Here is a 25,892-nt window from a genome sequence, read left to right as displayed (position 1 = left end):
ATCCACTTGATGCATGTTTTGGTGATCAACTTGCGGGTTTAGTGACCTTGTGAACTTATGCATAGGGGTTGGCACATGTTTTCGTCTTGACACTCCGGTAGAAACTTTCGGGCACTTTTTGAAGTTCTTTGTGTTGGTTTGAATAGTAGAATCTGAGATTGTGTGATGCATATCATACAATCATACCCGTGGATACTTGTGGTGACATTGGAGTATCTAGGTGACATTAGGGTTTTGTTTGATGTGTGTCTTAAGGAGTTATTTTACTACAAACTCTAGGGCTGTTAGTGACACTTATAGGAATAGCCCAATGGATTGATCGGAAAGAATAACTTTGAGGTGGTTTCATACCCTACAATAATCTCTTCGTTTGGTCTCTGCTATTAGTGGCTTTGGAGTGACTCTTTGTTGCACGTTGAGGGGTTGTTATATGTTCTAATTATGCTATCATTGTTGAGAGAACTTGCACTAGTGAAAATATGAACCCTAGGCCTTGTTTCAAAGCATTGCAATATTGTTTTCGCTCACTTTTGTTACTTTCTACCTTGCTATTTTTTATAATTTCGGATTACAAAAACCTATATCTACCTACCATATTGCACTTGTATCACCATCTCTTCGCCGAACTAGTGCACCTATACAATTTACCATTGTATTGGGTGTGTTGGGGACACAAGAGACTCTTTGTTATTTTTTTGCAGGGTTGTTTGAGAGAGACCATCTTCATCCTATGCCTCCCACAGGTTGATAAACCTTAGGTCATCCACTTGAGGGAAATTTGCTACTGTCCTACAAACCTGGCACTTGCAGGCCCAACAATGTCTACAAGAAGAAGGTTGTGTAGTAGACATCAAGCTCTTTTCTGGCGCCGTTGCCGGGGAGGTGAGTGCTTGAAGGTACATCTTTAGATCTTGCAATCGAATCTTTTAGTTTCTTGTTTTATCACTAGTTTAGTCTATAAAAGAAAACTACAAAAAATGGAATCGAGGTTGTCTCATATGCTTCATATTTTTAATGTCTTTCGTGAAAATAAGGATTCCGATAATTGTGCCAAAGTGTTAGAATAAGAATGCATTAAAATGTTTGGCACTAAATCTTTGAATGATGAGCATGATTGCAATGTTGTTAGTATGAATTATTTGAATATCCATGATGCTAATGATATAAAAAGCTACAAGCTTGGGGATTCTATGTTTGATGAAGATGATATTTCAAGTCCCCCAAGTTTGGATGAGAAAATTTATTATGATGATAGCATGCCCCCTATTTATGATGATTATGTTGATCAAAGTGGTTTTGGAGAGGTCATGACTTTATTTAGTGATGAATCCACTATTTCGGAAGAGGTTCCAATTGATTATGATAACAAAGTTGCTACCTATGATGATTATTGTGATGACATGTATGCCATAAATAATAATGATAACCATGAAACTTGTCATCATGATTTTAATTTTCAATTGGATTATGCCTCACATGATAGTTATTTTGTTCAGTTTTCTCCCACTATTCTGAATGAGAATAGTTTTGCTTATGTGGAGAGTAGTAATTTATATGCGTGTGCATCATGAGAATAATGCTTTATGTGATGGTTATATTGTTGAATTCATTCATGAAGCTACTAAAAATTATTATGAGAGAGGAACATGTTCTCTTACATATTGCAATAATATCAAGTTTCCTCTCTATGTGTTGAAATTCTTGAAGTTTTGCTTGTTTTACCTTCCTATGCTAGTTGATTCTTATTCCCATAAGTTGTTTGCTCACAAAATCCCTATGCATACGAAGTGGGTTAGACTTAAATGTGCTGGTCATATGCTTCATGATGCTCCCATTTTGTATCAATTCTTATCTTTTATACGAGCATAATAGAAATCATCATGCCTAGCTAAATGGCATTAAAGAAAACCACTTGTTGGGAGACAACCCAATATTTACTGTAACATCCCAAAATTCTAAATTTTGGAATGTTATAAACAAATAGATTGTTTTGATTGATTGTTTGATTGTTGTGTGATTGACTGAAATTTGAAACTTTTTGAAAGTTAAATGAGAGGGAATAAAAGGACTTTCCCAAACTTTCATTTTTTTGCTTTTATGATCCTCATCATTTCAAATTCTTTTCATCACAAAAACCCTGGAGAGAAGATGACATGACTTCTTCCATTTATTAAATGACAAGGGGTGTTGAAAATATTTGAATGTCATTTGAGAATATTTCCAATTCATAAACCTCACGCAACTCAATGATTTTCATGAGAGAAGATAAAATGACTTCTTCAAAACATATGAAATATGAGTTGGGAGTTTAAAAGAATTAAATTCAAAGTTCTTTTGAATTTATTTTCAATTTAGAGTTATTTGAGTTGTATTCAAACTATTTTCTCCAAAAATAAAATATATGGAAAATAGGGTAACATGATTCCCTACATCAGAAAATTGGAGAGAAATAAATTTGAATTAAATTTTGTATTTTTAAAATGATTTTTACTGGATTTTATTAGAGCAGTAGCACTGTTTGTTTTATTTAAATTTGTGTGTATTTTATTTGATCTTAAAAAATGTTCAAATAGTAGAAATTCTTTTTTTGAAAATTTTGATATATTATATGCCTATATAATAGCTTTAGTTATTTTGTTTTTATTATTTTAGTTCTCTGGAAATTTGTTTAAAAAAAACTCTTCGAACAGTGCCAGGCCGAAGCCCAGCACTGCTCTCTCTCTCTCTCCACGCCAGGCCAGCCGGCCCAGCCCAGTGCGCCGTCTCTCCCGCAGGAGTCCGCCGCCGCCACGACAGCCGCCGCCGCCTCAACGCCCGTGCCGCCACCGGGCTCTCCCCGCCGCCTAGCCCCTTGCCCACGCCACCCCTCGGCCCCTCCTTTAAAACCACAGGCCCCGGGCCCCGTTCCTCTCCTCCCCGAGCCATCGCCGCCGCCCCCGCCGGAGCTTCCGCCCCGACGAGATCCGCCACTGTTGCGCCTCGCTCCACCGCCGCCTACGCCCGACGCCACCACCCCCTTTGGACTCGCCTCGCCGAGCCGCTCCTCCCCATCTACTCCGCCGACACCGCCGAGCCCCGGAGCCGCCGTTCCGTTCGATCCGAGCCGCCGTCGCTGCCGTTTTCCTCGCCACCGACATAGTCAGCCACCGCGGTAACCGCCACCTGCCCTCGTCCGTCCGATCTGGATCCAACGGTCTAGATCGAGGTGTTTTTTTTTCTTTCTCTGAAACGTTTTGTTTTATTTAATGGACGTTCGCTGGTTTAGCCTCTGTAGTGAACGGTCTTCGTCAGTTAGCGTTCGGCAGCGAACGTTCTTTCTGTAGAGCTTTTCTTTTTCTTTTATTTTCGCTCAGGGACCCGTCTGTGAATATTTTATTTACAAATTAGCCCCTGGACTTCAAACGACCACTATTTTTTACTCGTTAGTCCAAATCCAACGAAACCAACGCCCACTTCTTCGTTATGGTCCCCTCTATCCAGTAAAACAACTCAAACATGTTTTTGAAAGTTTAAAATTTGAATTAGATCAGTTTTGTATTTGAACTTTGTTTGATCGTAACTTGAGTTTTATAACTCCGATTTGAGTGATTCTTTTTGCATTTTGAAGCTCTTGACCTAAGCTTTCTGATAAGGCCAAATTCACACAATTTTGGTAATGTTAGAAATTGTTTTATGTTGCAAGAGTTTTTGACTTGGGTTTGAAGTTTTACGAATTGTTTTCTTCGTTCTTTCTGGTCTTTTGAGTGATTGCTTATGTGTGATTACTATTGTTTGCTTACGATAGATTGAACGGAGTGAGACGAGTAGAACTATCAAGAGTTTTGAGTGCGAATCATCTTCATCAACATTGCAGGCAAGTTCACACTTTGATCATATCCCTTTTCATACCCAGTTTTTATGCATTAGATCAATCCTCAAACATTGCATGATTAGGATCTAATTAAATTGTGGGATGGGAAGTAGATGAGGTAGTACCTATTACCTGTGTTACTTATGAAACCTTTGGGAGTTACTTCTGCATTTGCTTATTATGCCATGCTATGCTAGTAGACGTGGATTGGGTGAGTGAATATCCATGACAGATGTGAGATTGTTAATTAATGGTTTATCTAAGGTGGAAACTTAAATACACACCTGGGTGGATTGAGGCACCTGGGGTATCCAGTGATTGCCTGTTTTTTTGGAAATCCCGGGGTTACCGTGTGATTTTCCTATGGACCGCCACCCAGGCTCAAAGGGATCATAAGATAATTCATGCTAGTAACTTCCGTGTGCAACCACAAGCCATTATGGGCTCTGGCATAGTTGACTAAGTCGTGCGAACTCTTATAGTGGCGGACTAGCAGATGTAGGGGATGTAGGTGTACCGGTCTACCCATCGTAAGGTGCTAGCTCTTCTGAAAGACTATGTCTCGGTCATCCGTTTCTCAAACACCCTGTAGTGCGAGAAACCAAACGGAGGCGATCGAGTCTTGTGGGGAAAAGTGTGCAAACCTCTGCAGAGTGTACAAACTAATCATGATTAGCCGTGTCCCCGGTTATGGACATTTTGAGTATCTAGTACTTGGATTATCCTGTTGATCTCATCATGTTACTATAATCAATATTGTTGGGTTTTAATGAGTACTTTTAATTGGGATTGAGAATGCTGTCAACCATTCTCAATGTTTAACAACCACCATGATAGTTAAATAAATGTATTCCTTTGCAGTAGGGAAAATTGGCTTTACGCAAAACTGTAACCATAGAGCTTTTTCCACCAGCCAGATATGCATGTAGTGATAGCTCTTATTCATCATTGCTCTATGGTGTGAATTTGCCAGTACATTCAATGTACTGACCCTTTGTGGCTGCAACGTCGCATGTTGCAGGATCTTACGACGAGTAAGTGATACGTTAGGGTTACGATTTCCTATACTCAACTTTGCCATTGGTGTTGATGGGAATCCACAACCTTGTTGCTTCCGCTATTTTGGATTGAGGTAATAGTTTTTACATTATTTTGTACATGTGATTTACCTCTGTTATAAATCCTCGAGTACTGTGTGTGTCAGCATACCGATCCAGGGATGACACGTAAGCACAGAGACTTGACCCATTCGGGTCGGGTCGCTACAATATGGTATGAGAGCACATGTTGACTGTAGGACGTGACCCTAGAAACTGGCAAGCCCATAGGAAAGATTTTTCTCTACAACTTTCTTCTCAAAAGAATGTTTTACCTCTCTTCTCTTCTGAGCTATTTCAAAAATTCCTTTTAGTGAGACCATACCCCTTTCCCCTTTTGACCCCTCGAAGATTCGACTGATGAGACCACTCCAAGAAGGACCAGATATCAGACAACTAAGACCACTTCGGAATGAAGAGGATTTTTTTGAGGATTATAATGATGGAAACTACGACAGATAAAGACCAGGAGAATATGAATGCTCTGAAGATTTTCTAGATTGGTATGACCAAGGAAGGCTACACTTATGGAAATTGTCAGACCATTGAAGCTGTCAATACCCGAGATCAAGGTGTATCGGAGAAAGACTAAAACATGGAGCATTGGAACTCAAGTTTTGTCAAGAAAATCCTAAGGCAGGAGATATTAACTATGGAATAAAAGTTCATGGAAATGACAAGAGCAGAAGCACGGCTATCCAAGGTGTTATTACCCGTTATGCTATTGTCACCGTGCGAAGTTAAGCATGCAGATGCAAGGAAAGATTTGATGGTATAAGGCTGATGGAGCACCTATCAGCAAGGTGAAGTTTTAACTTTAGCTGGTGTATCGCCAGGATCTGGAGTATTACATCAAGGATTTTAAGATGGACTTTAGGAAGTCATATTTGACAAGGAGGCTATTCGTGAAGAACTCAGGAACCAGAAGATGAAGTAGCCAAGCTGGAGGAGCTAAAACCTCGAGATACCGAAGATTCATTTGGAACTGAAGGACAGAAGGACATGGTTCATACCAAGGATGTTGAAACCCAGAAGTTTAGAGCGCAACCCCAGAAATATTAAAGGATGTCATGAGAGACTTCGCATCAACAGAGATGATTTGGCAAAAGAACTTGAGAAGGACAAGCATGATCAGAAGGAGCCATCGGAGACATGACCAAGACTTGAAGAGTTTGATGACGTTGAGATTTATTGACCTTTAGAAGACCAAACCCCTGTTATATACTTACGTTAGATGCGATGATTGTGAGCTGTCATTTGTTTGTTGTTTTTTCGACGGCCACAATAAAATCTGTCTTTTCAAAAAATTTGTTTGTATTGTGTGTATCCCTCTCGACCTTTCCTATCCCACCCCAAACCCATGGAACCAATAGAGGATGAATGGAGATGAGCTCATATTTTCTCGACCGATGGGTCAATTGGAGACGAACCGATGGATTGAGAACTTGGAAGAATCAAATGGAGAATAACCCTATAGTCAGAAAGGATATGACCCAGCATGCTCTTCGGTGCTTTGTAAGAGTTGCTGCTACTTGGTGGAGGATGTACCAAACCATCAATGGGTGGCAAGGAGTAACCACTTGGAAAGAATTTAAGTTGACTCTGCTAAAGTCTCAGCTTGTGTCCCAGGAGATGAAGCCTTATGGAAGTCATATGAAGAAACTCTGTGCATGCAAGCTTTGTGGAGAAATGGGACACAACCATAAAGAACACCAGGATGAATACCCTCATAAGTGGGGGATTACCAAAGGAGTTAGCCGAGGATCTCAGGGAACTTCAGTTTAGATTGTTCCCAAAGGTTTTGTTGCAGCAATGGAAGTTCAGTCTACATTGTTGGGAAAGATTCGTGAAGCTCAGAAGTATAACAAAGAGATTGCTGAGTTAAAAGAAAGGATGAGCAAAGGAAAGACCAAAGGTTTTCGTAAGGATGAGCATGACACCTTATGGTTCAAGGATCGTGTATATGTGCCTAATAATGCAAAGATCAAGAAGTTAATACTTCAGGAGGCTCATGACTCACCATACTCGATTCGCCCTAGAAACACCAAGAAGTATTTGGATTTGAAGGAGCGTTTCTGGTGGACTGGTATGAAGAAGGATATTGCGGAGTATGTAGCTGTATGTGATGTATGTCAGAGAGTAAAGGCAGAGCATCAGAAGCCAGTCGGATTACTACAGCCTATGCTGATACCTGAATGGAAGCAGGATAAGCTTGGCATGGATTTCATTACCATATTTCCCAGAACACGAACGGGATATGATTCTATCTGGGTAGTAGTTTATTCGCTTGACCAAAGTGGCTCACTTTACCCCAGTGAAAACCACCTATATAAGTGCAAAGTTGGCCAAGATATATTTGACAAAGATCGTATGTCTGCATGGAGTTCCGAGGACCGTTGTAGAGGAACCCAGTTTACTTCAAAGTTTAGGATTCAGTTGCGTGAAACTTTGGGTACTAGGCTAGAGTTCAGTACAGCCTTCATCCACAGACAGATGGATAAACCGAGAGAGTCAAACGGATTCTGGAGGACATGTTGAGAGCGTGTGTGTTAGGTTATGGATCTAGTAGTGATGATGATCTACCTTACGCGGAGTTCTCATACAACAACAATTACCCATCCAGTTTGAAAATGGCCCCTTTTGAAGTTTTGTATGGGAGAAGGAGCCAGACACCATAGATATGGGATGAAGTTGGAGACCGTCAGTTGTTTGGACCAAATGTGATCAAGGAGTCAGAAGAGAATGTTAAGTTGAATTGAGATAGACTGAAGGTGGCTCAGTCCAGGCAGAATAGTTATGCAGACTCAAAAACACAAGAAGGTAGTCTATGAAATTGGAGACAGAGCATGTCCTCGTATGTCCCCTCTGCGAGGAGTTAAAAAAACGATTTGGAGTTAAGGGAATTTAGCCCCGAGATTTGTAGGACCATAGCGAGTTTGGAACGTATGGGAGAATAGGCTAACAAGTTGGAGTCACCAGAAGGACTGTCAGGAGTTCATGATGTGTTTCACGTTTCCAGTTGAAGAAGTGCCATGCAGAGATGGCCAATATTCCCCTATAAGGACGCTTGACCCTGGAAAGGATAATGATGTTCCATGAAGTGGAGTATGGACTTCATTAGTATAAGTTTTTATCACGGAAGGTGGGATATCCCACGAGGATGAAGAGATGAATTACTATGGGGTATAAAGGAGGTATGATGTTGGAAATATGGATCAATGGAAATTCCATGATGAGTCTAAGTAATCATTTCCTAGTTTGGTGCCAATAGAAGGAAGGAAGACAGTATAATTGGATGGATTTAAGTATGCCAGGAAGTTGGATGTTGGGATAATGATCAGTTGCCCAGATGATGTGTTCAAGGATTTTAAGTGATGAGATGGGCCATAACCCACAGGCCCCAGGACCTGCCAAGAAGCAAGCACACTCTTGCTGAAGGAAAACCCTTGGAAGAGGATATGCCTTTACCCACCAACGATTTTATAGGAGCAACGCAAAACCTGAGAGTTGTGAAGACACGATAGATGTTGTTTGGCTTGCAGAATCAATGGATTTATCCGAACTTGGTTCGTTGACAAGAGAAATTCTGCAATGCTTGTGAGGATGACCGAGTGTTAGATTACGAGATTCACTAAACCATATACAGGGTAATGATTTGGGTGCGGGATGGATTGATCACCATACCGACTTACTCTTATTATTCGCCTTGCTATGTGGGATGGTAAATCTGAGTGACTTACCTATAGTAGAGAGACGACGATCAAAACCTTGTTTAAACCTTAGAATGGTATAGGTATTTTCCCCTGTACAAGGCAGTTGTTGCCAATCGTAGGATATACAGTGAGGTTCAGCCCAGACCCGTTTTCTGCAGGAGAAACCATAAATTGATGACCACCATGAGATATTGATAGTTGTTTAGAATTGGCGCCAGACCCGTCAGCTATGAAGACCCAATCTCGGAATAACCTTACCAAGAGGAAAGGATAAAAGAATTGAGGAAAAGGTTAATGCCACTACCGGAAGGGCCTAGAGAAGGAATTATCCTTAGATCTAAGAAGATCGACACTGCCAACAATAAGGATGGAGTATATGAGTTTTGATGGAACCGTAACGATGCTTCTAAGGGTGGTAGCACCCGTGACCCCTGAGACGATCGATGGATTTTGTGAAGACCACCAAATCCTAACCTATTTCTTTCTAGCCTCTCCGAATCTCGAGGACGAGATTCCTTTTAAGGGTGGTAGTTTTGTAACATCCCAAAATTCTAAATTTTGGAATGTTATAAACAAATAGATTGTTTTGATTGATTGTTTGATTGTTGTGTGATTGATTGAAATTTGAAACTTTTTGAAAGTTAAATGAGAGGGAATAAAAGGACTTTCCCAAACTTTCATTTTTTTGCTTTTATGATCCTCATGAATTCAAATTCTTTTCATCACAAAAACCCTGGAGAGAAGATGACATGACTTCTTCCATTTATTAAATGACAAGGGGTGTTGAAAATATTTGAATGTCATTTGAGAATATTTCCAATTCATAAACTTCACGCAACTCAATGATTTTCATGAGAGAAGATAAAATGACTTCTTCAAAACATATGAAATATGAGTTGGGAGTTTAAAAGAATTAAATTCAAAGTTCTTTTGAATTTATTTTCAATTTAGAGTTATTTGAGTTGTATTCATACTATTTTCTCCAAAAATAAAATATATGGAAAATAGGGTAACATGATTCCCTACATCAGAAAATTGGAGAGAAATAAATTTGAATTAAATTTTGTATTTTTAAAATGATTTTTACTAGATTTTATTAGAGCAGTAGCACTGTTTGTTTTATTTAAATTTGTGTGTATTTTATTTGATCCTAAAAAAATGTTCAGATAGTAGAAATTCTTTTTCTAAAAATTTTGATATATTATATGCCTATATAATAGCTTTAGTTATTTTGTTTTTATTATTTTAGTTCTCTGGAAATTTGTTTAAAAAAAAACTCTTCGAACAGTGCCAGGCCGAAGCCCAGCACTGCTCTCTCTCTCTCTTCGCGCCAGCCCAGCCGGCCTAGCCCAGCAGCGGCCCAGCCTAGTGCGCCGTCTCTCCCGCAGGAGTCCGCCGCCGCCACGACAGCCGCCACCGCCTCAACGTCCGTGCCGCCACCGGGCTCTCCCCGCCGCCTAGCCCCTTGCCCACGCCACCCCTCGGCCCCTCCTTTAAAACCCGAGGCCCCGGGCCCCGTTCCTCTCCTCCCCGAGCCATCGCCCCCGCCCCCGCAGGAGCTTCCGCCCCGACGAGATCCGCCGCCGTTGCGCCTCACTCCACCGCCGCCTACGCCCGACGCCACCACCCCCTTCGGACTCGCCTCGCCGAGCCGCTCCTCCCCATCTACTTCGCCGGCGCCGCCGAGCCCCAGAGCCGCCGTTCCGTTCGATCCGAGCCGCCGTCGCTGCCGTTTTCCTCGTCGCCGACGTCGTCAGCCACCGCGGTAACCGCCACCTACCCTCGTCCGTCCGATCTGGATCCAACGGTCCAGATCGAGGTGTTTTTTTTCTTTCTCTGAAACGTTTTGTTTTATTTAATGGACGTTCGCTGGTTTAGCCTCTATAGTGAACGGTCTTTGTCAGTTAGCGTTCGGCAGCGAACGTTCTTTCTTTAGAGCTTTTCTTTTTCTTTTATTTTCGCTCAGGGACCCGTCTGTGAATATTTTATTTATAGATTAGCCCCTGGACTTCAAACGACCACTACTTTTTACTCGTTAGTCCAAATCCAACGAAACCAACGCCCACTTCTTCGTTATGGTCCCCTCTATCCAGTAAAACAACTCAAACATGTTTTTGAAAGTTTAAAATTTGAATTAGATCAGTTTTGTATTTGAACTTCGTTTGATCGTAACTTGAGTTTTATAACTCCGATTTCGAAGCTCTTGACCTAAGCTTTATGATAAGGCCAAATTCACACAATTTTGGTACTGTTAGAAATTGTTTTATGTTGCAAGAGTTTTTGACTTGGGTTTGAAGTTTTACGAATTGTTTTCTTCGTTCTTTCTGGTCTTTTGAGTGATTGCTTATGTGTGGTTACTATTGTTTGCTTACGATAGATTGAACGGAGTGAGACGAGTAGAACTATCAAGAGTTTTGAGTATGAATCATCTTCATCAACATTGCAGGCAAGTTCACACTTTGATCATATCCCTTTTCATACCCAGTTTTTATGCATTAGATCAATCCTCAAATATTGCATGATTAGGATCTAATTAAATTGTGGGATGGGAAGTAGATGAGGTAGTACCTATTACCTGTGTTACTTATGAATCCTTTGGGAGTTACTTCTGCGTTTGCTTATTATGCCATGCTATGCTAGTAGACGTGGATTGGGTGAGTGAATATCCATGACAGATGTGAGATTGTTAATTAATGGTTTATCTAAGGTGGCAACTTAAATACACACCTGGGTGGATTGAGGCACCTGGGGTATCCAGTGATTGCCTGTTTTTTTGGAAATCCCGGGGTTACCGTGTGATTTTCCTATGGACCGCCGCCCAGGCTCAAAGGGATCATAAGATAATTCATGCTAGTAACTTCCGTGTGCAGCCACAAGCCATTATGGGCTCTGGCATAGTTTACTAAGTCGTGCGAACTCTTATAGTGGTGGACTAGCAGATGTCGGGGATGTAGGTGTACTGGTCTACCCATCGTAAGGTGCTAGCGCTTCTGAAAGACTATGTCTCGGTCATCCATTTCTCAAACACCATGTAGTGCGAGAAACCAAATGGAGGCGATCGAGTCTTGTGGGGAAAAGTGCGCAAACCTCTGCAGAGTGTACAAACTAATCATGATTAGCCGTGTCCCCGATTATGGACATTTTGAGTATCTAGTACTTGGATTATCCTGTTGATCTCATCATGTTACTATAATCAATATTGTTGGGTTTTAATGAGTACTTTAATTGGGATTGAGAATGCTGTCAACCATTCTCAATGTTTAACAACCACCATGATAGTTAAATAAATGTATTCCTTTGCAGTAGGGAAAAATTGGCTTTACGCAAAACTGTAACCACAGAGCTTTTTCCACCAGCCAGATATGCATGTAGTGATAGCTCTTATTCATCATTGCTCTATGGTGTGAATTTGCCAGTACATTCAATGTACTGACCCTCTGTGGCTGCAACGTCTCATGTTGCAGGATCTTACGACGAGTAAGTGATACGTTAGGGTTACGATTTCCTATACTCAACTTTGCCGTTGGTGTTGATGGGAATCCACAACCTTGTTGCTTCCGCTATTTTGGATTGAGGTAATAGTTTTTACATTATTTTGTACATGTGATTTACCTCTGTTATAAATCCTCGAGTACTGTGTGTGTCAGCATACTGATCCAGGGATGACACGTAAGCACAGAGACTTGACCCATTCGGGTCGGGTCGCTACATTTACCCCTAATGTTTGTGTGTTCACATGATTAAGATATTGTAGTAATCATGTTTTATAGCTTTTGTTTCAATAAAGCATAGTTAGAGAAAGCTCTAGGCGTTAATTATGCGTTTGGCCACCTACTTGCGCTTTTCTAGCTTAGGCGTGATTAGGCGCAATTAGGCGCAATTATGCGTTTTCTATATAATTGTACGGATATGGGCAAAAAAGAGCAATTTGACATAAAAAAGTGCTAGAATGTAAACTAGAGGTACAATTATAAGTTTATAACCTTGTTCTCTCTCCAATATGTTGCCCCTGCCTCTTTGTATGTTGTACTCTGATCGTCTCCCTCCAATGCATTGTGCAACAGCTAAATACATCATAGAGAAGATGACAAGATGTTAGCAGCAGCAACCAACAAGCAAGGAGCAAGCAAAGCATTATATATCAGATTCATCATTCATATTTGTAAAATGTAATGTAATAGGCAGAACATATCACAAGTTCACAACTTGAATGAGCAATCAAAGCAAACTAGCAAAGTAGCAAACAAGCAATGTAATAGGCAGAACATATCACAAGTTCACAACTTCACAAGCAAGCATATTACATAACAAATAAAAGTCTTAAACTTGCTTAGTGCTACCAAACCAAAGTACCACGCCCACGATCCACAATAGTCTCTCCCGTGAACACTCCATCATAGTCTCTTACATAACAAATAATAAACAAAAGACAATTGCATGAATGCAAATGCATGATAACTTGATCACTTAATGGCATGGTGCTGCCAACCATCATGCAATGAGCCAATGATCACTAGCTCAAATGCTCAATGCCTCTCAATCATCCTCATACTCAATCTCATCTTCATCCACTATCTCATCATCATGATCGGATTCAAACTCATCCTCCTCAAGGTATCTCACTCTTGCACTCCTCCGATGTTGGAGTTGCTCTTGTGCTCCCATTGCTTCACCAAGTAGATCCCATGATATCCCCGTACCCGGATGAACATCTCCATCCTCCTCATCAAGATAAACAACACTTGCATAATCATCCCCCCCTTCAAATAGAAATCCTTGAGCTTCGGTAGCATCGGTGCTAATGAGCACATCCCATTTCTTCTTCTCTAGGAGCGTTTGTTTCCTAGACAACATCCTATTATTGAACCTTATGAAGACCAAATTGTTGCATCGCTCCGTTGTGAGCCTATTTCTTCTCTTGGTATGTATCTACATATTAAACATCATTTTGCATGAGCATATTTAAAAACAAAAACGAGAGACAAATGAGGAGACAAAATTGAGAGAAGAGGTATACCGATTCAAATGCACTCCAGTTTCTTTCACAACCAGAAGAGCTAGAGGTCAGAGAGAGGATTCTCATAGCCATTTCTTTCAAATTTGGTGTTTCTCCTCCATAAAGCTTCCACCAACCAACTAGAAATCGGAGAACATATAGCAGTAGCAAGTTAGTAGTAGTAGCAGCAGCAAGGTAGCAGCAGCAAAAAACAGCAGTAGCATGGTAGCAGGAGCAGTAGCATGGTAGCAGCAGCAGCAGGAAGCAAGCATCAATAGCAGCAGCAACAGCAAGAAACAAGCATCAATAGCAGCAGCAGCAGCAAGAAACAAGCATCAATAGCAGCAGCAAGAAAAGAGTAGCAACTAGTGGGCAGGAGCAAGCAAGTATACCGGGGCTGTAGCTTTTATTTTCACATGCTTTTGCAAGCTTCTTTCCAAAAGTTCCTTCTTTGTTTTCATATTTCAGAAACTCGTCATTGACAACCAGCATGCAAGTATCATGATCATTTGCATAGTATTGTTCAGCACACTCCTGAAATCCTTCATTTGCAGTGGTAAAGACGGAGCTATTTGCATAACTGTAGTGTGGGTTCAACACATATGCGGCCATGTGCAGTGGAGAATCTAGCCTTCCATTCATCTTCTTTTCAACAATGCCCATAGTATCTTTGTAGTTCCTCTCCAAGTTGTTAAATGCCTCCTTCATCTCCCTCTTTGCATTCACCAACTCTCCATACAACCAAGCCATTGATGGCTTAATATCCCCATCAACCAAACGAAGAACTCTCAACAATGGCTCAAACACCTTTATGCATAGGAGCACACCTTTCCAAAAGTTAGCATCCATCACCGTTGCCATTGCATCCTTGCCTTTCTTTGTTTTCACATGACTCATATCTTCCCAAGCTCTTTCAACCACCATATACCTTAAAGCATCTTTCTTCTCCAACAAACTTTGCAAAGTGAGAAAAGCGGAAGCAAATCTAGTCACCCCCGACCTTATGATATCTCTCCTTTTTGTAGCAACCCTCATCAATGCCAAAGTCTTGTGATGCGCATAGATGAAGATGGTGAGGTGCTTTGCTTGATCAATTATTGTTTTGAATCTCTTGAGGCTGCCAATTCCTTGGAGCATCAAGTTGATAGTGTGAGTTGCACAAGAGCTCCAAAAGATCTTCGGCCTCTTCTCAAGCAACATTTTCTTGGCTCCCATGTTATTGGAAGCATTGTTGGTCACCACTTGCATCACATGCTCTGCCGCTACCTCCTGAATTGCGCTTTCCACTAGCTGAAATATGACTTCACTTGTATGTGACACATCGGATGTTTCCTTTGATTTGAGAAAACTTGTCCCCCCACTACAATGCATGCACAAATTTATTATGCTCCTCCTCTTCATGTCCGTCCATGCATCTGTCATGATGGTGCACCCAAGCTTTATCTTCTCCTTCTCACGTTCATCTAACAAACTCTTGGTCATTGCATATTCATCACTCAACAACTTCTCCCTAAGCTCATATTGAGTAGGAGGCTCATATCCAGGACCAAATTTGCCTATGGCCTCACACATTTGACAAAACTCATCATTGTCAAGAGCATTAAATGGTATGCCTACAAGCAAAGGAACAAAACAATGCAATCAAGCAATCATTTCAAGCACAAGCAAGCAAAGAAATGAAGGACTTCAGAATTACCATGTGAATACACCCATCTAGCAACATATGGTGAACATTGACCTCTTCTCTCCTTGAATAGTGCTTCATTCATACTTAGCTGCTTCAAGGCTTCCTCTTTGCTTGATTTACCATCAATAGGACGCACAAACTTGTCCATTGGTCCTAATTTGTTGGGCTCCGATGATGTGCTTCCAACACAAACAGATTCTCTACCATCCCTTGCTTCATTTAGGGCTATAACATGCACATCAGCCCTCACTTCTGCCATATGTTTTTTCTTCGCCACCTTCTTTGCCTCATATGCATCAAGAGCTCTCTGGTATATTGCTTTAGCCTCCGGAGTTGATCTTAAACATGAAAGAACACTTGAGGTGGTGCATGTGATGTGTAGCTTGAAACGGTTAATTCCTCCGGTGCTAATATGGCCACAGAAGTCACACTTCACCCTCTCCTTGTTTGTGACATCACATAGTTTCCCATAGTTCCATCCAACATCATTGGATTTCCTCTTAAGAGCTATCGGCCTTTCGGACTCTGTTTCGGCGGTGGTGTTCTCTGATGTTGACATCCTACAACAACAAGTCAACAACACAAATTAGCAGCTAATAGCCACAGACAGCAGCAGCAAACAAGCAGCAGCAGCTAGCATTAGCAACAAACAAGTAGCAGCAGCAGCTAGCATCAGCATCAACTAGCATCAGCAGCAAACAAGTAGTAGCAGCATCAAACAGCAGTAGCAGCTAGCAGCAGCAAATTAACAGCAATAGGCAACAGCACCAAGTACTACTACTTTTACTCTACTAGTAAACAACACCACTAACTACCACCAGCAGCAGCTAACATCACTTCAGCCGCAACTAGTAGCACCAGCAAAGCAGCAACAGACAGAAGCTAGCAGGAGAAGGTAGGCTCGATGAGGATCTGGGGGCTCACCTGCCTGAAGAGAAGAAGACCAGGCCGCGAGATCCACGGCGGGATGAGGTCGAAGGCCAGCAACCGGAGGTGCGGGGGAGGGCCCGAGCAGGAGAGGCACGAGGAGGAGCTTCAGATCCATGGCGGAGGGCGTGCTGCTACCGGCGGCGCGAGGAGAGTCCGGCGGCCACAAGGAGAGTCCGGCGGCGTGAGGAATGGAGGAGAGGAGACCCTAACCCTAACACGGGCTCGATTTTGACCCTCTGCCTTTCATCCCGTGCCTCCCTGCCTCTTTATCCCGATTCCCCGATGGATCCCCTCTCGTCGTTCTGCGCCATTAAGCGCCCGTTCTGCGCTGTTCCGCGCGCTTAATCTCGCCTCAGCGAGAAAAGCGCTCCTCCTAGGCGCGCGTCGCGCCTTTACGAGCGCACATGGCCTATGCGAGGCGGTAGGCCAGCGCCTTGCGTGTAGGCGCGCATAAGCGCTCGATTAAGCGCGCTTTCCCGAACTTTGCAATAAAGTGCCAAGTAAGACCTTTGGGATGATCTATGGTGATATTGATTTGATCTTGCTAGAAAACAAAAACTTTTGCGCTCAGGAAAACAATTCTCATTTTTAAAAGAAGCGTGATAAATGCTGATTCTTTTTGAAGAAGATTAATAAACAAATTTCTTAGGTTGTACTAATTTTTCAGAATTTTTGGAGTAGCGGAAGTATGGTTGTTGTTCAGATCATTACGGGTTGTTCTGTCTTTGACAGATTCTGTTTTTAACGCATAGTTTGCTTGTTTTAGTGTTCCCGTAGCTTATATTAAGTAACATAAATGGTGGGAATGATATAGTACAATAGTCATTATTTGGAAAAAAAATATGAATCTTGTCTTGGCAGTACCAAAGTTAATGATTTGTCTTTATCATACTAACATATCTCACGAAGTTCCGTTAAGTTTTGTGTTGTGAAGTTTTCAAGTTTTGGGTAAAGTTTCGATGGACTAAGGAATAAGGAGTGGCAAGAGCCTAAGCTCGGGGATTACCAAGGCACCCCAAGGTAATATTCAATGACAACCAAGCAACTAAGCTTGGGGATGCCCCAGATGGCATCCCCTCTTTCGTCTTTGTTCATCAGTAACTTTACTTGAGGCTATATTTTTATTTACCACATGATATGTGTTTTTCCTAGAGAGTCATTTTCTTTTGTTTATATTTTCTTTCTGCTATTTAGAATAAGGTTTTGTATCTTTTATTTCAATAAAAGTGTCAAGGATAGCCTTCACCATGCACAATTTGCAAGTATGTGAGTTGCTGTTTCAAAACAGAAAGTTTGTCGCTATTGCAAAAATTCCCTAGAAAAGTCAGTATGTGATAAAATTTTGAAATTTTTTGCAGAATAAGCTATGATAAATTCTCTACAATGTGGTAAATTTTCAGAATTTTTTGAGTTAAATAAGTATGATTTATCTTGCATTCTTTACAGACTGTTCTGTTTAGACAGATTGGTGTTATGTTTGCATTGTTTGCATATGTTTGCTTGTTTAATGATTCTATTTGAGGATAGGAGAGTTAAATATTCAGAGGCATTTAGTAGGCAATATCAAATAATAATTTTAGTGATTTTGTACAGTAGAGAATGATAAGGTTTTTCATGGATTTATATTAACTTATCTCACGAGTTCTTGTTGAGTTTTGTGTGGATCAAGTTTTTAAGATTCTAGGAAACTATGATATGAAAGGAATTAAGGAGACACAAAATCTCAAGCTTGAGGATGCCCAAGGCATAGCTAATTAATATTTCAAGAAGTCTCAAACATCTAAGCTTGGGGATGCCCCGGTTGGCATCCCACCTTTCTTCATCAACAATCATCGGTTACCCTCGGTTGAGCCTAAGTTTTTGCTTATTCACATGATATGTGCTATCCTTGGAATGTCATTTCATTTTGTTTTGCTTTCTGTTTGTATAAAGTACTTAAGATCTAAATTTTCCTTATGGGAGAAAGTCTTCACATAGCTACATAATTATTCAACTACTCATTGATCTTCACTTATATCTCTTTGGAGTAGTTTTTCATTTACTTTTGTGCTTCACTTACATCCTATGAGTAAATGGTTGAATGAATTGAACATCATAAATCTGAAATTATATATGTTTTATATGCTTATCCCATGGGGAATAATGACTTCTCATATAAGAATTAGAGGTGGTAAATTTATTGAAGGTTAGCAAACATAGTATTGGTGAACACTTCATGAAAGAATATTGAAGGAAGAGAGATTTCACATATAAATATACTATCTTGGACATCTTCTATGATTGTGAGACCCATTAATTATTTTCAAACTTGATCAAATTAGTTGAAGTTGGACAAGGAAGACAACTTAATGAGTTATGTTTGGGTATATTTGTATAGAAGTTATATTGTTATAGATCCTCCAACATGTGGTGCTTACTATTTAGAATCCTTTGCTAGCCAAAATTTATGTACTAAGCGGGAAAACTGCTTGTGCATCCAAAATCCTTGAACCAAGTTTCTTCCATGAGTGTCCACCATATCTACCTATATGCGGTATTTACCTGCCGTTCCAAGTAAATTTGCAAGTTCCAAACTCTAAACCTTCAAATAATATTCTGTTTTGTATGCCCAAATGCTCATGTGGCGACTAGGGGCTGTCAGTATCTTCCGTGCTAGGTGGGTTATTCTCACGATGAGTGGACTCCACTCATCATTCACGAGAAAATGGCTGGTAATTGGGATGCCCAGTCCTATGATCAAAAAACAAAATTGCAAATAATTAAACAGAAATCCCCCAGGATTGTTGATAGTTGGATGGTACCCGTTGTTTCAGACCAGCCGTGGAATGTGATTGTTGGTGGAGGGGGAGTAAAAACTTTACCTTTCTGTTTGGGAACTGCCTATAATGTATCTAGTATGGAAGATATTGGGAACTCTTGGTTGTTATGTTGACAATGAAAGCATACCTCTCAAAATTATTTTCATCTCTGTTTTAAAAGCTTCAAGCTCTGGCACCTCTGCAAATCCCTGCTTCCCTCTGTGAAGGGCCTATCTTTTACTTTTATGCAAGAGTCAATAGTATTCCTTCTCATTCCAACCTACTCTTTAGTTGGCAAGCATCATGTGATGGGGAAAGATCTAAGCATATATGGCCATTCAAATATATTTGATCATGAATTATTATTGTTTACAATTATCTATATGATAAATAATTTGGGAGGCGAAACATTAAGCCCCTATCTTTCTCTGTGTTCGATGGATGCTATTTGTTCTAAAAATATGCTTTGAGTGGTAGCAATCATGGAAGACTATATGATAGTTGAGTATGTGGGATTTGCTACATCAAAGCTCTTACATAGACCCTTTCTGAAAATAAGATGAATTGCAACTGTTGATGACTGAGAACATATTTTGTTAGTTTTCAAGAAAGTTTGTGGTATATGCTTTAACTTGTGAATAGCTTGTTACTTGATCATGAGAAGCTCTATGATATGAGTTACTGTTATGATATATAATGATGCTAGAAAAAGTTATTGAAATTATCATTGATCAAACTTATGCAGTTGCTAGCATTCACACTTCATAAATTATTTCTTTTATCATTTACCTACTCAAGGACGAGCAGGAATTAAGCTTGGGGATGCTGATACGTCTCCAACATATCTATAATTATGAAGTATTCATGCTATTATATTATCCATCTTGGATGCTTTATATGCATTTATATGCTATTTTATATAATTTTGGGGACTAACCTATTAACCTAGAGCCCAGTGCCATTTTCTGTTTAGTATCATAGAAAAGGAATATCAAACGGAGTCCAATTGACCTGAAAATTTACGGAGAACATTTTTGGACCAGAAGAAGCCCACGGAGCATCGGGGATGGACTGGAAGAGTCTCGAGGCCACCACGAGGGTGGAGAGCACGCCCTACCCCCTGGGCGTGCCCCCTACCTCGTGGCTGCCTCATGGACCCCCTGGCTTGTTCCCAACACCAACACCTCTTATATATCCCCAAACTTCCAGAACAGAACCTAGATTGGGAGTTCCGCCACCGCATGCCTTTGTAGCCACGAAAAACCAATGGGACCCTGTTTCGGCACCCTACCGGAGGGGGGGAACCATCACCGGTGACCATCTTCATCATCCCGACACTCTCCATGACAAGCAGGGAGTAGTTCACCCTCGGGGATGAGGGTATGTACCAGTAGCTATGTGTTAGATCTCTCTCTCTCTCTCTCTCTCGTGTTCTTGATATGGCACGATCTTGATGTACCACGAGCTGTGCTATTATAGTTGGATCTTATGATGTTTCTTCCCCTCTACTTTTTTGTAATGGATTGAGGTTTCCCTTTGAAGTTATCTTATCGGATTGAGTATTTAAGGATTTGAGAACACTTGATGTATGTCTTGCATGTGCTTATCTCTGGTGACAATGGGATATTCACGTGATCCACTTGATGTATGTTTTGGTGATCAACTTGCGGGTTCAGTGACCTTGTGAACTTATGCATAGGGGTCGTCTTGACTCTCAGGTAGAAACTTTGGGGCACTCTTTGAAATTATTTGTGTTGGTTTGAATAGATGAATCATAGATTGTGTGATGCATATCGTATAATTATACCCACAGATACTTATGGAGACATTGGAGTATCTAGGTGACATTAGGGTTTTGGTTCATGTGTGTCTTAAGGTGTTATTTTACTACGAACTCTAGGGCTGTTTGTGACACTTATAGGAATAGCCCAATGGATTGATCAGAAAGAATAACTTTGAGGTGATTTCGTACCCTACAATATTCTCTTCGTTTGTTCTCCGCTATTAGTGACTTTGGAGTGACTCTTTGTTGCACGTTGAGAGATTGTTATATGATCTAATTATGTTATCATTGTTGAGAGAACTTGCACTAGTGAAAGTATGAACCCTAGGCCTTGTTTCGAAGCATTGCGATACCGTTTTCTCTCACTTTTGTTACTTACTACCTTGCTATGTTCATAATTTCAGATTACAAAAACCTATATCCACCATCCATATTGCACTTGTGTCACCATCTCTTCGCCGAACTAGTGCACCTATACAATTTACCATTGTATTGGGTGTGTTGGGGACACAAGGGACTCTTTGTTATTTGGTTGCAGGGTTGTTTGAGAGAGACCATCTTCATCATACGCCTCCCACGGATTGATAAACCTTAGGTCATCCACTTGAGGGAAATTTGCTACTGTCCTACAAACCTCTGCACTTGGAGGCCCAACAACGTCTACAAGAAGAATGTTGACGCCACCCCCCCCCCCCCGCCCCTTCTTCACATTGGTGGGTCACTTCACTAACCCGGTGGAAAACCTTCTCGCCGCAATGACCAACTTGGCGGTGCTCCCCATTACGGGACAGTCCATCGAGATTGAGGCGTGCAATGCCATCAAGATGTTAAAATAGCGGTGACTCATCAGGGCAACTATTCTTATAGAAGGGAGTGCCTTCATTCTACCCTGACCCCGAGCAGGAGCAGAAGCCACCACGCCAACTCACCAGTTGTATCCAGCAGCACCCCGACCCCGAGTCTTGCCGCACATGAGATCTCCCAATGCTCAAGACATCATTGACTCCGCACGTGCCCAACGGGCGGCTGAGGTGGCAAACGATGCGGCTCTGCCTCCACCAGTCGCAACCCAATTAACCCACACTAGGAGGACCCTCGGTATACCTTGCCTGGCTCCGGCTCTATGCAATGAGCGCATGCCCAAGGACTTCAAGGGTCCTAGGAAGGTCCCTAACTACACGGCAGACCTTGAGCCGGCGTCGTACATAGAGAGCTATGAGCTCGCCATGGACATGTTGGACATCAGTGACATGGTATGCACAAAATATCTGACAATGATGTTGGTGGAGTCGGCCCGTACTTGGTTAAAAACCTTGCCCCCCAACTCCATCAACATGTGGGCTGAGTTGAAGGAGCGTTTTATTAAGAACTTCCAAGTCACTTGCAAGCGTCCCAAAACCATCGCCGACCTCCAAAACTGCATTCAGCGCGACAATGAGTCGGCCCACCATTTGGTGGGCCGGGTGGCAGAGATCATCCACTCTTCAAACAACAGCACAGCGGCTCAGGCAGTCTTGATATTAGAGCAGAACTGTCACTTCGACCCCCTTGTCCAGAAGCTTGGGTGCCTCAAGAGGAGCGTCACGGACATGGGAGAGCTCATGAATGCCCTCACCCAAGTACGCGGAGTCTGATTCCACTAAGGACCCTGGTGTTGACGAAGCTCCAAATGGTAAAGGGAAGAAGGGAAACGACGGTAAGGGCCACCAGCAGGGTAGTGGTGGCAACGATGGAAGACACAAGAACCTAGAAGGCGGGTCAGACCTTGTCGCAAACACCAACACAGGGCCCAAATATCAGAAAAGGGTTAGCGCTGGAAAGAATTTCAAACCCAAACTTTTTGATGAAGCCCTAGAGGGCCATGTCCAAAACATAGCCTCCCTAATAAGGCGGCCACCCACTCATGGGAAGACTGCATCATTATGAGGGATTTTTCGCAGCGGTTCTAGAACAACCAAGGAGTTGGCGGCGGTGACCCAGGATCATCTAGTAGCGGGTCAATGGGTGGATACCACCAACAAAATTTCCAAGGGTCCGTCGGCTCGGGCGGAAGTTACCAGGGACATGGAGGAAACAATCACCAACAGGGGAACCAGCAACAAGGAAAATAGACAGGTTACCAGAGTAACCCCAAACAGCTAAACAACGGCCAGTGCCATGTGTTTGATACAAATAGGATAGGAGAGACCGCAAGCTTAAGAAACGCCTGATCAACATAGTTGAACCAGCGGTATCGCAGTACCTGACATGGTCAGAGCACCCAATAACCTAGAGTGGGGAGGATCACCTGCCTCGGGTCAAAAATCCGGGTCATCTGGCCTTAGTGGTGGAGCCTCTCTCACCAAGGTGCTTATGGACGGGGAAGCAGTATTAAAATTCTCTATTACGACACTCTTCGGCGTGTGGGCTTGTCTGAGAAAGACCTCTCCCCATCCACTACCGTTTTTCACGGAATCGTCCCTGGCAAGTCAGCCTATCCGATTGGCAGGGTCAAGTTGGATGTGTCCTTTGGGTCAGACACCAATTACAGATGTGAGTCCTTGTCCTTCGAGGTGGTCAAGATTAAGAGTCCATACCACACCCTCTTCGGTCGGCCGGCCTATGCTAAATTCATGGCCCGACCCTGCTACATCTACCTTAAGCTCAAAATGCCAAGCCCTCGTGGCACCATTATGGTCAATGGTGATAGGAAGATTGCCCTCGAATGCGAAGAGGGTGACGCCGCATATGTAGAGGTGGCTTGCGCCACAGAAGAACTCAAGTTTTACACTAAAAATATAGACTTGGCTGATATAACGCCTCTCAAAAACCCAACCACTGAAGCTGACCCGCCACTCAAGTTCAAATCAGCCAAAGATACCAGGGACATTGAGTTCGTTCCTGGGGACTCATCCAAGAAGTTCACTATCGGGGCTGACTTGGACCCCAAATAGGAAAGTGCGCTCGTCAAGTTTATCCGTGAGAACTAGGACATATTTGCATGGAAACCTTCTGACATGCTGGGTGTACCGAGAAACATTGTCAAGCACCACCTTAATGTGGACTCCAAGTTTAAACCAGTCAAGGAATACCTCCGTTGTTTTAACGAGGAGAGATGCAAAGCAATTGGTGAAGAGGTGGCCCGGCTCCTAGCTACCGGGTTCATCGTTGAAGTTTTTCATACCGAGTGACTAGCTAACCTAGTGCTTGTTCTCAAGAAAAATGGCACTTGGCGTATGTTTATTGACTACACAGACCTCAATAAAGCCTGCCCCAATGACCCTTTCGCCCCCCACACACATTGATCAAATCATCGATGCCACTGCAGGCTACGGAACCCTCTGTTTCTTGGATGCTTACTCCGGCTATCATCAGATTAAGATGGCCGTTGAGGACCAAGAGAAGATGGCTTTCATCACCCCCTTTGGATCCTTCTGTTATGCCTCCATGCCGTTTGGGCTCAAAAGCGTTGGGGCTACTTACCAGCATTGTGTTCAAAATTGTTTCCACAGTCAGATCGGATGCAACATTCACGCATATGTTGATGACATTGTGGTCAAATCAGCCAAGAAGGCAACTCTGCTGGATGACCTTAGGGAGACCTTTGCAAATCTTCGCACATATCAGATGAAACTTAACCCGGACAAGTGTGTCTTTAGAGTCCCTGCTGGCAAGTTACTTGGTTTCCTGGTATACGAGCGTGGCATTGAAGATAACCCGAAGAAGATCCAAGCAATCACTTCAGTTACTGAGCCCAAGAATCTCAATGACGCTCAACGCTTGGCAGGTCGAATTGTGTCTTTGAGTCGGTTTATAAGGTGCCTCGGCAAGAAAGCAATTCCTTTTTACCAGATGCTCAAGAAAACAAACAACTTCAAGTGGAGTGCTACTTCCAACGACGCCCTGGAGGCCCTCAAGAAGCAACTAGCTGAGCCGCCTGTCCTTGCTGCTCCGATCACCAAAGAGCCTATGCTCTTGCAAATTAATGCTAACAATAAGGCAGTCAGTGTTGTGGTTGTGGTGGAATGAAAAGAGGTGGGTAAAGAGTACCAAGTTCAGAGGCCAGTGTATTATGTCAGCGAAGTCTTGACACTATCCAAGCAACGTTACCCTCACTGGCAGAAACTTTTTTTTGGTGTCTTTTGGCAAGTCGGAAGCTGAGTCATTACTTCTTGGAACATCCCATCATAGTGGTTAGTTCGGCTCCCCTAGGTGATATTATTCACAACAGGGAGGCAACTGGTCGGGTCACCAATTGGGCCATCGAGCTTGGTCCACATAACATCAAGTATGTCCCTCGTACAACTATTAAATCTCAAGCCCCGGTGGATTTCATCAACGATTGGGCTGAGCTTCAGGCACCTGAGGAGAAACCAGACAACACGTATTGGACTATACACTTTGATGGATCTAGGTAGCTTGAGGGCTCGGGGGCTGGAACCGTCTTATCTTCCCCTCGAGGTGACAAGTTTGGTTATGTGTCGAGACTTATGTTTCCCTGTACTAACAATGCAGCTGAGTACGAGGCCCTTCTTCATGGCCTCCGTATTGCTAAGGAGATGAACCTCAGTCGAGTCAGATGCTTGGGCGACTCAGACCAGGTGGCTCAACAAGTTTCTGGCACTCGGGACTCAAAAGATCCCCTCATGGTGGTTTACCGACAAGCGGTCATCAATGTTGCTAGTAACTTCAAAGGTTACTAGGTGGATCATATAGATCGACAACAGAATGAGACGGCTGATGCTCTATCCCGCCTCGGCTCGCAACGTAAGCCGGGTCCTCCCAATGTTTTCCTCGACGTCCTTCATAACCCGCCAGTCAAACTGCCATCGAAAGAGGATCTTGCCATTCCTGACCCGGAGGCTGAACTTGTGGCGGCTCTGCATGCTATCCTAGATTGGGCAATCCCTTACCTGAATTACTTGACCCGTGGTGTGCTCCCTGATGATGAGCTTACGGCTCGCTTGATTGTCTGATGTTCCAAGTCTATGTCAATCGTTAACGGCGAGTTACACAGGAGAAGCATCACATGAGCGTTCCAACATTGTGTTTCCCTGAG

General features: G+C 42.4%; 1 pseudogene; it reads left to right on the top strand.

Moving 5' to 3' along the window:
* The window catches only part of LOC123039343 (uncharacterized), an 87,638-nt pseudogene extending 62,286 nt beyond the window's left edge, over positions 1 to 25,352 (top strand).
* Positions 25,353 to 25,892: the final 540 nt, after the last annotated feature.

Source organism: Triticum aestivum, chromosome 2B, assembly GCF_018294505.1.
Source record: "Triticum aestivum cultivar Chinese Spring chromosome 2B, IWGSC CS RefSeq v2.1, whole genome shotgun sequence".
NCBI lineage: Eukaryota > Viridiplantae > Streptophyta > Magnoliopsida > Poales > Poaceae > Triticum > Triticum aestivum.
The sequence above is the reverse complement of the archived record's forward strand: the minus strand, read 5'-3'. Positions and strand labels throughout refer to the sequence as shown.